The sequence below is a fragment of the Garra rufa genome, chromosome 11 (assembly GCF_049309525.1).
Source record: "Garra rufa chromosome 11, GarRuf1.0, whole genome shotgun sequence".
Classification (NCBI taxonomy): Eukaryota; Metazoa; Chordata; class Actinopteri; order Cypriniformes; family Cyprinidae; genus Garra; species Garra rufa.
In genome coordinates, this window is record NC_133371.1 from 16,344,460 (window position 1) to 16,356,321 (window position 11,862).

Below are 11,862 nucleotides of genomic sequence, written 5' to 3' on the forward strand. Positions count from 1 at the left end.
ATTAAAATATGGGGGGAACAACATCATGTTTCTTGTGAATTTAGTGAGTGCCAAGCTAATATGGAGTTGGCATGGAGAAGTGGACTGCAGTCATACCAGTGTGTACACCTCCGGTCAGTTTCATACTGCAAAACCTTTTTAACCTCGCCCTCACTCAGAGAAGATAGTCTTAAAGAAATGGTGAAAAGCAAATGGTTTGGGAAGGACAAAATTAAACTGTGTGTTGATCGTCAAACCCTAGCCACAGAAAATAATGCACCACTTTCAGTTCTGTCAAAGATTGGAGCCCCTCCATCTAAAAAATTTATATCGGTTCATGAGCCAACTATTTCATATTACAGCAGACTAGGCAGAGTCATGGTGTCTTATGATACAAAAAAAAATTCATGGCACTGTCCTTGTGCAAAAACACAGAGATCATGCACGCATAAATACATCGCAAAATGGCACTTATTCCAAACCAATGCAGAACTCTTTCGGAAGGTCCGGAGCACTGAAAGGAGCGGTGAGGAGTTTCAGGTGACAGCAATGGAGGAAAGTGATGGAACTCATGTGGGTGAAAACACCTACCCACCAAAGGATGCTCCAGCAATACAAGGCATGGTACAATACATCTTAATGAACAAAAAGATACCTTCTACTATTCCCAACCATTTGAGACTTTCTTCAGTGGATAAGGAATTTCCACGACACCTAATTCCTGAGGAGACATTGTGCCACCACTGTCCAAACCGCATGGTCCTCAGCAACCCGATCTGCATTACTCAAAAGGCTAAAATTCTTACAACCTCAGGAATTGTCCAAGGTGGATTATTATTTATTTTTATGGTTGTGATTTTGTACTTCTGATAATGTTGTGTTTTGAACTGAGCCACTCCTTTTTTTACACCTTTTGTGTCTGCAGATATTTCTACATACTACAAATACTGTCCTCAGTGTGGAGCACTGTACCGGTATCAAGAGTGGAGTGAAGGTGTACATAATTTCAATGACCATGTCCTTCTTGATCTACCTCTCTGCCTCACTATTAGAAACCTGTTGCAGGTGATGCGTATATTTTTTTCTTTATTCTTTAAAGTTGTTTTTATTATTTTAATGAATAGCAGTAAAGTGCCTACTGGTTGGGCCGTGATTATGTGTCCGTGTGGCATTGTCTACAGTTTGAAATGCAACATCCGAGCAGAGAGCCCGCGTGATTTTGCGGACATGCTTCTTTCATGGAAGCAAATGCCGAACATTGTCGTCTACGACTTTGCACGTGGACTGTCAACCCACATTAACCTAAGACAACCACAAACAATACCCTTCACACCATTTGAAGGGAGGTTAATGGACCCAACAGCAGAAAGCATTGCGAAAGCCAAAGCTGGAAACGTAAAGGTGTCACTACCCTGGCTGACATGCAAAAAGGAAAATCCTGACCCTGATGGCCACCCTATAACTGGTTCAGCAGAACATTATGTTCTGTATGACCGGTTCCATGAGGACAACACAAAGGACGCTCGAGATTCACTGCGGAAGCTTCGCCTGGTCCCGCAACTGGCTGGAAAAGTTTACAGCCAAGTCGTGGAACAGTTATTTGCAAAACTAAAAAAAAAAAAACTACTTCCTAAACATGGCTTTGCCGTCGACTCGTGTTTCTCATGTGAAACGTAATTCACCATTACAATATTCGCAAAAATGAAGAACGACTTAAGCAGATGAAAAAGGAGTTTCAGACAAACATTCTAATGAATGTCCACAGCCAGGCTGTTTTGGGTAATTTTTCACTGTACTTGTGCACTTTTGTTATGAATGTAACACTTTATTACTCATTGGACTGATCTGTTCATTTATGTTTTTGTAGAACATATAACATCTGAGGAATCCATGGATGTGTCAGTAGGTAAGTAAATTGTTGTGTCCAGTCCCCTCCCTCAGGTGGAGCTACACAAAGTTTATGATTTCTAAGCTTGATTGTTTTTTACCTTACTTTCAGTAGTAGTGACAGACACCATTTTAAAACCCTCAGCAACACCAGCAACCATTGCCATCCCTGCAGTGAGTGAGACTGCATCACCAGCCATTACAGCAACCATTGCCATCCCTACAGTGAGTGAGACTGCATCACCAGAAGCCGTTGCTTTGGGACCAATAACCCTGTTGGAATACTTTTCACCAGTAAAGCCATGGGAAAGGGACTGGCATCCAGTGCAAGAAAAACTGGTAAAATTATCGTTGAAATTGAATGTGCATGCATTTTCAGTTGAGCACTATTGTTTGACTATTTAACTTTTTTTTTATAGCTTGATTACGTGCTGGATGTCAAACGGCCTGGAGCTGAAATTATTGTCAAGGAGGGGAAATTGTGTCTCATTAGAGAGGAGTTTTGGAGCTTGGGTTTGCTGAGGGATATGGATTCCCACGTAAGCAGTCTGCATTTGGAAAGCTATATTTGTATTTTAACATTCACTAATGAGTGACTAATTTAATTATTTATTGCAGATTGGAAACGCCTGCATGCAGCTTATTATTGAAATGGCTCGGAATATTGTATATAAAATATTACAATGTAAACTGTCAAAGAGTATACATGTGTCTGAATCAACCTACATTTTTGCTTGCTTTCTTTTTCCATAGGGCAAAGATATATGCATAGAGAACTTTTATGTTGTTCCTACTTGGAAGGAAACCCCAAACATTGTTACAGCATTACCAGTGAGTGGGAGGTAAAAACTATAAAAAGGCATATATTCTTATTTCAAAAATTTCATAATTTCTGAAATCAATTTTAGGAGGATGCAGATATGAAAGACTTGATAGTCTTTCCAGCATGGACAAAAGCTAATGGCCCTGACCACTACATTGTCTGTGTAAGGAATTATTTCTTACTAGATATTGAATGTCTCATAGATATGTTGATTACAGCATAATTGTTGTGTTTCTAAAACTAAACTTATCATCAATGCTTCTTCCAAGAACTTTAGAATTAAATCTTGTTACACCTTAACACATTATAGATTATGAGGCCACTTCGAAGGGAGATAGTCTTTTTAGACTCTCAGTATGCAGAGCACGAATCCGGCTTTGGAGATGAGGAATACAGAGCAATTTTTAGGTCCATTTTTAGGTTAGGACATGCAGTTTCAGGCTCTAATTTTGGCTATGTTCCTTTAGCCATTTCTAGCTTTTGTTCTACTATACAATTAGCTTTGTTCAAAGTTTAAAGGCCATGTTCTATTGCCTTAACTCTAATTTTTGGCTATGTTCTCCTAGCCATTTCTTGCATGTTTTGGCTACATTCATTTAGCCTTTTTTGCATGGTGTGTCTGACTCTGTTCTCAGGTTACAGATGAGCTGTCATTTCAATTTGATCAGTCATATTCATGTTTTTTTTTCTACAGACAAATTGCCAACCAAATTGATCCAGGGATCTGGACAGAAATGACTGGAAAGGATTTTTCGGTGATAATTCTACTGCACAAATTATTATTTTGCATCTGTACCTTTTATCTATTATTAATTTCTAAACTGACTTTTTCTCATTTTCTCAATCATAGGCTTTGCCACGTCAGACAAGAGGGAATGACTGTGGTGTTTTTGTGCTGATGGTAGGGTCTTTAATGTTTTTATAAGTAAGGTCTAGTGAACAGTGTTAACAACAGCTTGTCTCCTGTATTTCAGTACACCCCCTCAATGGTCTGTGACATCGAGTTCGATTTCCAAGAGGTAAGTTAAAAAAAGGAAATTTATGTTTATTTTATTTACTTTAAGTTTATTTGGTAAAAGTAGAAAACAGTATGACCTTTAACTGGGCATTTCTTTCAGGTTGACATGCCCATGATTAGAAAATGGTGGTGTCTTATGCTAATGGAACGATTTCAAATTGACGGGTATGTCAAAAAGTATTGTACATTTTGGTAAAATATTATTCAGAGGTCCCATATATGAGTTAAATGTGTCATATTACTTTTGTATATTTTTTCAATACAACATTTTATTTAGCATGAGTAACTAAACACCCTTAATAACTCTCTTAAGCGACAATTTCTTTTCTTTTTATTATTAGTCCTATAATTTTTTATTTATTATTGTTTGCAAGCTATGGGCGCAGGTTTGCCTTCTGGACAGACGAGGCAAAATGCTTATTGGAGGCGAAAACTCAACCTCTGTATAGGCTAAAAAGAAGCAGAAGCACCACACCAGATGTCCCACAGCACGTCCAAGCAGTCCAAGATCAGACAAGAACTGAAGAAGCACTGGTGGACTGCATTGTGTCTTCAAAGGGAACAGAGCAGCATTTAGTGGTACTGAAATGGTCATTTTTCACCATTTAAAGATTAGCATTCCTAAATGACTCACCCAGGGCTGTGATCATTGTCAACTTCAACATTGTCAATTGATTATCCAATATGCTCTTTAGCTATATTTTTAATGGTTATGCCAATTATTCATTGACGGCTTGTGTATATATAAAACAACACTTTTTGTTTGCCCCGCAGGATGTTCTCAATGGGAAACCATCAAAATGGTTCCCCCTAAAGCCACGTGTGTCAATCTTCATGGACAGTGAGCAGCAGTGTGCCATTCTTTTTGAACACCTCAAAGCTGTGCTACACAATTGTAAAACTCAACTGAGTTCATTTGTAGTTTTCTTTTTCCGGAGGTAGGCCCGCACATGTTTGTCAATTGGATTGTTTCTATTATTGCCATTAATTAATGTATAAAACATTTCATATATGTATTTGTTTATATGGACAGGCCATCATTCATGGCCTATGTGAGCTGCAGGCATTATCCTGGCAGGAGGCTGAGGAGGTGTTCCTTCGTGGCCCTACTTATCACCCTAGGTATGCTTGTAATTTGAATTTGCAAAAAAAAAATATTATTATTATTACACAATATTTTTGACAATGGCATTTATCTTTTATTTTAGTGAAGTTGAGGAATTTGACCGGGTGATAACAAAAAAAATGAGAAAAGAAGCAACATTTGCCTCCCAGAAAGTAATTATTTTACCTTATGCATTTACATTACATTTTACATTTATTCATTTAGCAGACGCTTTTATCCAAAGCAACTTATAAATGAGGAGTTTTTTTTAATGCAATTGAAGACGAAAATAAAGTCACTAACACAATTCTTTCTTCCTTTTTTCTTTGCTTTGTCCTGTTTACAGCAAGGTGATCATTAAATAAAGTACAGAATTGTTCATTATTGGTGTTTTGTCTATTATTTGAGTTTTGCTTCACATTCAAAATATCAAAAAACAGGTTTTGTAATGTTAGCATGGTATAATGTTAATTAGACCATTATATGTTGAGCTGAAAGGTAAAAATGGAATTTGAAACATTGTACAAAAACAAACTAAAACATTGTAGCAATATAATGTCACATAATATTTTTCAGATGATAGTTCAATTTGTATTTGTATCGGTTGCATCAGTAATTTCCTTTCAATTACACCCACGCTCAAAAAATAAATACTGGGTAATTAGTTAGTTTGAGAACACAATGATTTTTTTTTTTTTTTGGCACATGCATTAAGCAGGGAACGCAAATATTTATTTGGATAACTTTTAATAAAAAGAGACCGTAATATTGCATTCTAATATTTTCAATGGCATTTGGATAAGGGTGTTATACGATCTTCCGAACAGCAGGAGGCGCTGTCTCGAGAAACGAGGGGTCTGAGAATGCGGGACTCTGGGTGCGGGACTGTCGATGCAGCAGTCTCCGAGTCTGCAGCTTGATAATATTGACATGAGCAGACAGGCTTTGGAGGATTGGAGGCATTGTAACGTGATATTGTTGCTAGGTTACCTAAAGGTTATGTTATCAGGGATGCAAACGGCGTGCCTTTTGGCGGATGCTGCCTTTTTCACGGCTGTGTGGGGGACATGTGTGAATCGTGCAGATCAGTTGAGGTTTTTTTTGGGGGGGGGGGGGGGGGTTGGAGTGGTTTTGCACTAATTAGTTTGTCCACTAGGCGGCAACACTGGCCCGGGCCAGCCAAAAAAGTAAAGCAAGAGAGCCAAGAACAACAACAACAACAACAACAACAACAACAACAACAATCTACCGGACACCGCGGCAACATCAATAGACGGCAGATTTAACCCTTGTATGGTGTTCGGGTCTGTGAGACCCGTTTTCAGTTTTTTTCAAAAGAAAAATTAAACAATTAATTATTTTTTCAGCCTGAAATTCATTGGCTTTGGCTTATTTTCTGTGAAGAACATAAATCCGAACAAATTTTCAATGACCGCATACTGTACCTCTCCCCATGCATTTACATTACATACAAGGTGTTCGGGTCCACTGGACCCAGGTCTAATAAAAGTGTTGAAAGTGTAGGTCCATTGTTCCTACACTCTGTCTTCATCCTTTCTGGTGATGCTGTTTTCTTCCCCTCCCCTTCCTGCTCCCGCACAAAGTTGCAACATTGTTGAAAATTCAACTATCAACACTGTCTGCTCTTACATTCCCGCACATTTTATCCTCTCTCTTGTGGGAACCAAGCTTTATTTTCACATACCCTGTCCCACCTGCAAATTAGGGGCATAATACTATAAATAAGACTTTGCCAGTGTGGTTCCTTTTCACAACTGATCAAGATGGCCAAAAGATTATCTGCTGCAAGGGCCTTGCAATTGAAGAGAGAGGAGCTTCTGATGATGATGTCGAGGAAGAGGTTTCAGAATATGAGGATCACATTTCTGAAAATTCAGAGTCTGACAGTGAGTTTTAAGAAGAGGATGAGGTTGAGCACCATTTAGTAACAAAACGAAGATGAGTACCCCATCAGCAGCCAGCTCCAGGACCAGAGCAAGCCCACCAGACAGCAAGTGAAGAAATATGGATGTCAAAAAATGTCAAAAAACCCGAGAAGCACATTAATTCATCAATGTGATCTAACAAAGGTTAAGGGGAAAAATTAACCATGTTTGTTGTTCATATGGCTTGTAATTGGGATGAAGTAAGCATTTGTTGAGTAATTTAACATAAAATTGTTTGATAGTGTTAATTTGGAAAGCCAAAACTCTAGCGGGTCCACCAGACCCATGAACATTGGCTGAGTAACAAAAATATGAACACCACACAAGGGTTAAAAAGCGCTTGTAGGGCTCCAGACTGCGACCAAATTGGTCGCATTTTGTCTGCCGGTGCAGCGAAATTTTGTGAGCTGTCGCATTGGCGCGACCACCGCGTTGTTTAACTCATAAGCGCTGCTATTACTGTTTCATATGAGAAACATAAAACGGCAAACGAAACGAACGAGAAACCGAAGCGTGCCACGTTTGAGCTGCGCAGCGCGGACCGTTTATCAGCTAGGACCGCAACACAAACACGCTTGTCCAAGCTCAGAACAGCCTTTACTCGAGAACCAAAGTTGATTTTGCGACACTGCACAGTGCTGCGAGATCCAGTGAAAAGTGTTTGAATTCGTCCAGAATGAATTAGGGTTGCTGCTGTCACGTCCACACACAAAAGGAGAGGGTGAGTATCTTTCGTGATATTTATTGACAATGGTGCACAGTTCAAACATGTGAAGACAGGTGAGTATGGGTCTCGGTAGCCGAGTCTTCAAACACAACACAACAGGTGAGTTCTAGTTCATCAGTATCGTAGCAAGAGCAAAAGTCACTTCCCTTAAGGCGGTTAATGTGTTTCACAGGATAACACAGAAGCAGTCCACGAGGAGCACAGGAGAGACAACAGGAAGAGGTGAAGATCCACGGAGAGGTGTCCATGTAACTTTGATTCCAGCTGGTGAGTGAATGGCAGAGGTGAGTATTTAAAGGGAGTGGTGATTGCTGGTGCAGGTGACGGTAATTAGAGCTCCGGTGATGGTTCACGGGTGTGGTGCAGTGGGGATTGGCTGGTTGGTGATGGATCGCGGTGGTTGGGACTGAGGGAATGTGCTGAGGGTGTGACAGCTGCAAGATCTAGGGAGAATCATTCAAATTCTGCTCAGAATTCTGTTATAAACAGCGCTGAAGTAGGCTATGTCAGACAACCAGAAGTAACACCAACTTAAGCAAAGTCGAATGTTATTACTGTATTCATTTCAGGGTTTGTACAACCTTTGAGAGACAAATTTAAGCACTTTTAAATTACTTTCAAGCTTTTTGCTCAACCATTTTCAGCACTTTAAAGCTCTTATGATCCAATTTGAATGTTATTTTGATGGCCAAAATATACTTTGTGGTAAACAAACACTTATGTCAAATTAAAATACATAAAATCACCATTATAACCAGTATATGGCAATAATAATCTGTATAGTTTATGTATATACAATTTATAGTTTATGTGAAGATCGTTTTAAAATTACCTAAATTAAAAGTTTTTATATATTTCAGAGCCTATTAAATGTTGAAAATATTGGCTTTCAATTATACCGATGTTGAAATGGACATATGTAAAACTGAGAGAAAATTCATTTAATAGAGTCACCAGTAGCAGTACTGATATCAATACTTCATTAATAATAGGCTACTTGGTAAAAAGATGACATTAAACACATATTTAAAATATACTTCATGTTGTTTCTACCTTAATTTGGAGGTTCAGTGTGAAATTGACAATATAAATATATAAATATGCGATTAATCACGATTAATTACAGAAAAATGTCTGATTTTTTTATTTTTATTGATTGAAAGACAGCAATAATGTTAACCTTTTATAGATGCTGGTGTTGGTAATATTAGTTAATTTTAGTGAATATGCATTTCAATGTAATTGTATAGTTCTCCCTAGAAAGAGATCAGGACGGCCCCCACCCCCTTGGCCCCCTTTAAATTTTCAGTTCAATAATCCGGCCCTCAAATGAATCTAATTGAATAGCCCTGGTATAGGGTATCCAGACGTCCTGATTATAGATGTCAGGTCGCTTTATGCTACACTGAGGCTAAAATATGCAACTTTTCATTTGCAGAATGAGAGAATTTGATGAGAGCCAGGCACTTACAGTGCAGAAAGTGGATGAGGGCTGTAAAATTTTTGATGTTACAGAATCTGTGTATTTTTATATAAAGAAGTTTGTATGTGTATAGGGTGAGCCCTGGATGGCAGAGGTTGGTGGCAATGTAATTATATGATATTTGCTGCGGGGGCACGGGCTTCGATAATCTCACTCCTTTTTGACCATACCTCTGTTTGCATCCCTGTGTTATACAATTATGGGGGAAAAAACGATTATACAGTTATGCATTACATTGCCCGTCGAAGCTCTGTGCATCGAAGAAGATGACCTTTTTTGCTTAAATAAATAAAAGCATTATTGCAGAACAGGTCACTGTCAGACAGTGTTGGGCTAGTTACTCAAATAACGTAATATATTACGCATTACTAGTTACTCCTTTAAAAAGTATTATTGTTACTTTGCTTATCACTTTCTGGCAACAGTAATTAGTTACACTACTAGTAACATAACTTTTTCTTCATGCCCCACAGGAGTTGTAACTGTTCATCTTTCACGTAAAATTCTTCCAGAATGTAACTAACAACATATTTCTGCCTCATCATTTGACCAAAATCCACAATGGATCGCAGTCAACAGCATTATGCGAGTGTGTGCGTGTATGCATATGTATGTGCCTGTGTATATGCATTCACCTCTTGTCACACAACATGCTCCTCAGCATGATTCTCTTTGCTAAAAAGAGGTTTGGTCGCTGCAGAGTGCACTTTCAGTCCGACTTCTCTTAATAGTCAGCTGCAAATATGGCTTGACCCCAAAAAAATTCTAACAAAAGGTTTCTCAGTGGTTTACAGTAGTATCAGATGTGCTTAAAAACATACTAAAAGTTTACCAAAGTTTGACTCCAAGAAAGGCCCCATTTTCAAAATGGCGGCGGTCAGGTACTTAAAATGACCATTACTCCTTTGTATTCCTCCTAGACCAGGAATACTGGTGCCTGATACACATTTTGGGCAGTTAATATTTTAATTAGCATATTTGCATGATCGATACAGGTAAATTATAAAATTAAAATATAAATATATAAATTAAAATGTCGTGGAAAAGTTAATTTCAGTAATTCAACTCAAATTGTGAAGCTCGTGTATTAAAGGGGTCATCGGATGCCCATTTTCCACAAGTTCATGATTTTTTAGGGTCTTAATGAAAAGTCTGTAATATACTTTGGTTAAAAATTCTCAATAGTAGTGTAAAAAAAACACCCTTTTACCTTGTCATAATCAGCTCTGCAAAATATCAGCTCATTTAATAGCATGGGCCCTTTAAATGCAAAAGAGCTCTGCTCGCCCCGGCCCCTCTCTGCTGAGGGAATAGGAGCTGTAATGTTTACTTTAGCTGCGTTTAGCTGCATTTAGCCGTGTTTATCGGCGAAACTTGCCAACGAGCACATTATTAAGATTCATACGAACAGAGTCGCATACGTAGATCGGGATCGGCGCTTTCTAGGGATGTAACGGTATCAAAACTTCACGGTACGGTATTTATTGAATCATTTACAGGAAAAACAAAACTAATGAAGAGACTCGAAAAAAGTGCCAGAAGTGTTTATTAAACAGTTTACATGAACACTGAACATATCAATGGCATACAAATTAGCCATCTATCTGTAAACTTTGAAACTTAAATTTTTCAATTTTAGTAACAAAAAATTATTAAAGCATGTAAAAAACAGTCAAATCAGTTTAGCTGAATGAGTTGTCTAAATCTAGTAGTCTGCTTGAAATAAGAATTTTTTTTCTTACCCCATTGGCAGATTATTTAGCTTGTTTTAAACAAAAACTCACTTAATTTTGACTTGTTTTTACTAAAAACAAGACAATAATTTTTACTTGTCTAGAAAATCCTTCTTGATTTAAGAATTTTTAGATATTTTGGCTGGAAACAAGACAAAATTCTAAGTAAGAAAAGCTTTATTTTGCAGTGCAGTAGGCTCTCATGCCTTTCTTTCGCATTAAATCTTTATTAAAAACAATCCTTTAAAGAACTTTTCTACCTGGACAAGTGCTTCTATTATGTTGCCTAGTTTATTTAAAACTGCACCTTTCCTTATTTTAAACCTAGCCAAAAAGCCACGTGTTGACTGTGAAACACAGTAGACTTCATTTATATGCATTTATGGTACATTTCCGTGTCAATCCATGTTCATTTTTACATCGAACAATGCACTGTAACATTAATTCAGCGCATACAGCGCAGCAAAAAATAGACTCTGTGCCGAAACGATCGCTGCACTGCTGCAAAGGCAACGCTTCTAGGACGTACTGCCGGACAGCAACCGCGTGCAGTGTGAACGCTCTAATCCGTTAACATGGGTGCTGAAAAGAATACGTAACGCATACGCACTGAAGACGGAGCATGTAGGTTCGACCATTTCCATCTCTTTTCCTTGCTGTTACAGTCTGTAGCGACAACAGACCGCAAAGGATGATGGCCACGCCTGGGCTGATGGGAAATGTGGTTCCCGCTACCTCCCGTTCGCTCCTTTCGCCTGAGCAAACTTTTCTCAGAAGACCTATCGTTTTATCGAGTCATGCGACCACGGTAGTATAGAAAAAATTTGTTATTGCGGTATGACGGTATTTACAATACCGTTACATCCCTAGCGCTTTCCTTTTAAAAACTAAAGTAACGTTGTCCTCTACCTCTTAAGCAGCTTAGATGTCATGAGCAAATGACTACTGCTATGTTCATTATTGCATCCAACAGAACACCTCAATCACTCAATTAGAGTCTTCCTCTGCACCTAAGTCGACACAATGGCGATCAGAGTCGGACTGTTTCAGCTCGGTGAGGGCGGACCTAAGGTAAGACGTTCATGTCAATCTACCTCTATATTGTGGGAGTGCCCTCTGTTGGTGTTCCGTCACGACAAAAAGCTGCGAATGACCCGATTT